This window comes from Callorhinus ursinus, unplaced genomic scaffold, assembly GCF_003265705.2.
Source record: "Callorhinus ursinus isolate GAN/ISIS: 27379988/994484 unplaced genomic scaffold, GSC_fseal_2.0 scaffold41, whole genome shotgun sequence".
In the NCBI taxonomy this organism is placed as follows: domain Eukaryota; kingdom Metazoa; phylum Chordata; class Mammalia; order Carnivora; family Otariidae; genus Callorhinus; species Callorhinus ursinus.
The window spans coordinates 6,615,690-6,620,858 of NW_027397103.1; the positions used below are offsets into that span (position 1 = coordinate 6,615,690).

Here is a 5,169-nt window from a genome sequence, read left to right on the forward strand (position 1 = left end):
CTTTTCATTCACCATTGCGTTTCTCAGATTTACCCATAGGGATATGTCTGGACTCAGCAGATTCTTTTTCATGACTATATAATGTTCCATTGAAGGAATATACAGTTGACCCTGAAAAACACGGGTACGCAGGTCGCAGGTCCACTTACATGGAGTTTTTTCTTTTTTCAATAAACACGGTACAGTTCCTTATGATTTGCTTACCATCGTCTCTTCTGTACTTGCTTTATTATGAGAATATGATATATAATAAATAAGACATACACAGTATATATTAATCACCTCTTTATGTAATCAGTAAGGCTTCCAGTCAACAATAGGCTATTAGTAGTTAAGTTTTCGGGGAGTCAAAAGTTATATGCAGATTTTCAACTTTGCCGGGGATCAGTGCCCCTAACCCCTCCAGCTGTATTACATCTTATACATTCACTCCCCTTTTGCAGGCAAATAGGTTGGTTCAAATTTTTTGCTATGATGGTGGAGCTATGAATGGTCCTGTACTTTTTCATGCAACTCTGGGTAGTAGGAAGAGCACAGTTTCTATTCTAAGAGATTGTGTCAATTTGTCCGAAAGAGTACTAGGTAACCATGAGCTGTTTGGGAATAGCCTAGGCCACTTTGCAGGATCTCTGTGAGTGTGCAAGCATTGGCTGGACAGCCTCTTGGCAGCACTATAGTGGAGGGGGATGCTGGCCCTAAATAGTCATTAGGGTTCTTTCCAAGTGTGCAATCCTACAATCTCTCAAATCCCCGCAGTGGGACGTCCACTTGATGCAACTCATGCCAAGAGCCCCAGCTGCAGTGAGGAGGGAAAGTTATCTTTTCTACAGGTTTGGAGGAGCTGACATGGACATTTTTGCAAGATCACATGTTTCTTGTTCCTATTGTTGTGCTATATTTTATTCGAGCTGAAGACATCTTAACTAAATCCCTGGTGTTTGGTCAGGGTTTGGAATGAGTAAGCTTGGGTCCAAAGCCCGGGTCGGTACCAAGTAGCTGTATGATATTGGGCATGTTCTTGAATTTCTCTCTGCCTCAATCTCCTCATCTGTAAAATGGGCACATTCAAACCCTGACCAAAGCAGTATAGTTTTTTGATGGTTCTACAGGTTGATAGATGTAACACACTCCAATGGGGGGGGCAGGCAGGGTCACCCGGCTGACTGTCCCAGAGATGCAGAGGTTGAGAGCAGTCTTTGCCCTTAGGCAGGAAGGAAGTTCAAGGTTTGGACAATCCATCACACCCATTGCTGTGGCCAGCACAACTTTTTGTTCAGCGTTTTATCTTTTTCAAAGCATATCCATTATTTCATCTGTTCATCAAAGGCCCCTGCGAGGAAGTCAAGCCGAGGATGGGCCCAAGGAGAGATGACTCAGGAATCTGAAAGTCAAGGCCAGAAGACTCTCTGTCAAGCAGCCCACTGGGCTGAGTTTCTGCACCGATCTTGGCCTGGGAGGAGGGTTAGGCTTTCCAGGCCAGGCCTGAAATACCCACAGAGAGGTTTCCTTTCCCCTGACAGTGGACTGTGTTCCTCAGCCCAGCCAGATGGGCTGCAGATGTGAGCTCTGGGTTGCAAGGGAGGCCCGGGGAACAGGCAGGGCTCAGCCCCTTGCAGGGCATGTCAGGCCCCGAGCCCGGTCCCATGAGGCCATAGGAGCGTCATGCAGGGGTCCCATCAGCTAAAGTTCCCAGGCTGGGAAACAGGAAGGTGGTGCTGAAGATATTGTCCTGCTTCTGGGATGCTGGTAGCTGCCCATCTGAGAACATCTCGGGGGGCACTTTCTCATCTTGTAGCCTCCAGGTCAGCGTGGACATAAGCCACAGCCTCGTGTCAGCCCTGCAGCCCAGCCAGCCCTGGAACATCCACTAGGTCACTGACCAGCTTCTTCCTCCAATGGATTAGGCCCCTCTTGCCCTGCCCTCTTTAGCCTGTTCCCAAAATTCTGGGTCACTTCCCTCAAGTCATCTTCAGGAGTAGCCAGTGTTGACTTTTATCACTAAGGGACCAGTTGCCACCATCAGCCCACTCCGTGTGGGACTGTTTGGAGTTCTGCCTTGGAAAGGATAGCTCCCTGACCCCCAGAGAGATCTCAGGGACTTTACTTCCGGATAGGGTTGAGGCTCAGCCAGGCTTGCATTCCGCGATCCATGCTGTGTGACTTTGGAAAAGTCACATCGCCTCTCTGACCTTAGCTTTCTTATTGGTAGAAAGTAGGGAATATATCCCTACCTTTCAGGGCTGTTGGGAAGGTTGAAGAAAACACACGTGAAAGTGCCTAACGCAGTGCTTGGTACGTGGTCTGCGCTTCCCAAGGGGCCCCTGTTGTTCTGTTAGTATTATAGCTGCTATTCTCAGGGCAGGTGCTAAGGAGCTGGCTGCCTTTTTTCCTCAGTCCCTCTGTTGGCTCCACAGTCAGATAGACCTGCGTTATAATCCCAGCATCCCCTTATAGCTATGTGGCCTCGAACAAGTTACTTAGCGGCTCTGAGCCTGCCTCAGTTTCCCCATCTCTAAAGAGAGGTTCAGCAAGTGTATGTGACTTCCCCAGAGCCACCTACCAAGTAAGGAATTTCCACCCAAACCTGTGTAAGTCCAAGAGCCCTCATGGCTAAGGCGTGGTGCTGCTCTATTTTAATGGTATTTCTATTTTCCTTAAGCAAAGCCACTCTGTTTCTTAAACCTGGCCTGAAAGGATGACTTACCTGAAAATGATCTCCTTCTTCAAAGTCTAAAGTCCTGTCTGAAAGGCCAGCCCACCAGGCCAGCAGCGTCCTCCACTGGAAAAACAAAAACAATAAAACTAACAGAAACCGTGTGAGAGAGGTCTTTGGACTGTTCGGGGAATGTTCACGAAGGGAGGGTTTGCGGAGGGCAATGGAGGTTTGCCCAACTCGAGGAAGGGCCTTGATAGAATGTGCACATCAGAGAGAGGCATGGCTTCAAAGGCTGTCCTGCCCTCCCAGCCTGCAGTCAGACTAACTGGTTCACTTGGGGACAAAGCCAGAGAACACGATGTGAGGAGCTGGGGGTTGTGAGGCAGGTAACTCAAGGTGGCCAGTGTGCATCGCTGGAGCCTTCCCCCAGCCCAGCACTCCCCAGTTCAGTCAGGGGTCCTCATTCCGGGGCCCCAGACCCCCAAGGGCTCTGTGGATAGAATTCAGGGCATCTGTGACCTTGGTCGGGAAGAAAATATATCACATCTTCGTTGTCACTAACCTCGAGCTGAAATGTAGCATTTCATTCCATTATGAATACAGACAACAGACACGGGGCAGGATGGACCATCCCCCACAACCTTGGCACCAGTAGAAATCACAGATCTTGGCTTGCAACCCTGCTGGTGTCACAGAGACTTTTGCATCCCTTAATCTCGCGACACCTCTGCCATTGTGGTTGTTACGACTTGTTTCCAGTACTGTTGTAGACGTCCAAATATCTCTGTGTCAGTTTCTGATTTGATGGCTGCATTAGAACCTCATTGGTTTCTTGTATTTTATTTTATGGATTTTGAAGCACTAGTCTGAGCACTTTGTTTTGAAGAAACAAATCAAGAAGAGAATTGCCAGGTGAAACAGATCTAGATCCCAAGGTAGGTAAGCAAACTAGCTGCTGCCTGTTTTTGTAAATAAAGTTTTATTGGAACACAGGCTTCAGCGTACTGCTGAAAAGTCTCTGGCACACACACACACACACACAGATACACACACACGCATAAGATTAAGAACCCCTTTGGTGGCCTCAGTTTTCTTGTCAATGAAATGGACTTTAAGAATGCCTTCCTTCTGGCAGATTTCGAAGATCACTTATTTCAATGCATGTGAAAGCACCGTACAGGAAATGCTCAGTCAACACTAGCCTCCCTCTTCCTTCTCAATGGGCTGTGCTCTTCCAGTCTGGGGCCAAGAACTGGTGTGTTAGCCACCTGCTTTCTGTGGTCTTCCAGGCAGGACCTCTGGCCACGCACTGGCTCACACTGGTCTCCAGGCATAAAACACCCCTCCTGCTCTGCCATGACACATGTCCAGGGAGATGAAGGTTGACAAGGCCACAAATATTTGAACTATCCTCGGGATAACACAGGGCATTGACCCCAAAGTATGTGCTACATCGGCTGAAAGTTTATCCTAGAATAACAAACGTGACAGCTAGCAAAGTGAGCAGGGGAAAGGGTCCGATAAGATAAAAGGCACCCAGGGAGTCCAAAGGCACAGCCCCCTGCAGGGAGGGAGAAATTCAGGACTGAGCATGGCATCAGGGGAGCAAGGCCATGGAGTCAAAGAGTCCATTTTCTAGAAAGTTCCCAGCAACTGGGGCATGGTGCACATTGTATGTATACACCCAAATTTGTTTCTGTGTGACCCTGGGTACTTGTGACAGCAGGGGGCTAACTTTACCATGTGGTTGAGAAAATTCAGAGAGAACACTGTAAAGCACTTAATGTGTGTTTGTGTGCTTGGAACAGAGTAAGCCTTCCACAAATCTGCTATCATTGTTCTTAACTACTAACGTCATTATACTGACACTAGCTGTTAATCTCCCAGACTCAGTGGTCAAACCACCTGCTTTGCCAGTTAAAATTATGTGCCCTTGGGCTGCTTTATCTCTTTGTACCTCTGGTTTTTTTTTGTTTTGTTTTGTTTTGTTGTGGTTTTTTGACACACCCTGGGGGTAGCATCAGCACCTTGTAGGGTGGTTGTGGGAATTAAGATTGTATGTGAAAAAGGCTTAGGCCAGAGCCTGACCCAGAGCAAACATAGAATAAATGTTAGCAATAACCATTACTATCCTCAACATCATCATCATCCTCACCCTCATTATCATCATATATCATTACCAAATGGACATGGAGGAAGGGCACCCTTGGGAAAAAACAAGTCAAGGGGAGGATTTCTGGGTGAGACAGATATCTAGACCCCAGGTAGGCAAACTCTCTGGTGCTTGTGTTTGTAAATAAAGTTTTATTGGAACACAGCCATGCCCATTCATTTATTCATGGTCCCCACTGCTTTCACATACAACAGCAGAGCTGAGTACTCTCTGGCCCTTTAGGAAAAAATGTGTCATCCCCTGGTGTGGAGAAATGGTATCTTGACAAGATGCTCTAAGAAGTTGCTAATGAGCTACTTGACCTAAGTTAATTATTATTTTTCTGTGTTGGTTAATTTAT

The 5,169-nt window shown here is 47.3% G+C and overlaps 1 long non-coding RNA gene across 1 annotated transcript; it reads right to left on the reverse strand.

Annotated features, from left to right (window-relative positions):
• Positions 1-1,251: 1,251 nt before the first annotated feature.
• On the reverse strand, positions 1,252-3,523 carry LOC112837438 (uncharacterized). Its single transcript, XR_012374847.1, has 3 exons — positions 3,219-3,523; positions 2,705-2,779; positions 1,252-1,381 (listed from the first exon to the last, which is right to left on the reverse strand). It is a non-coding gene; the product is annotated as an uncharacterized lncRNA (long non-coding RNA).
• Positions 3,524-5,169: the final 1,646 nt, after the last annotated feature.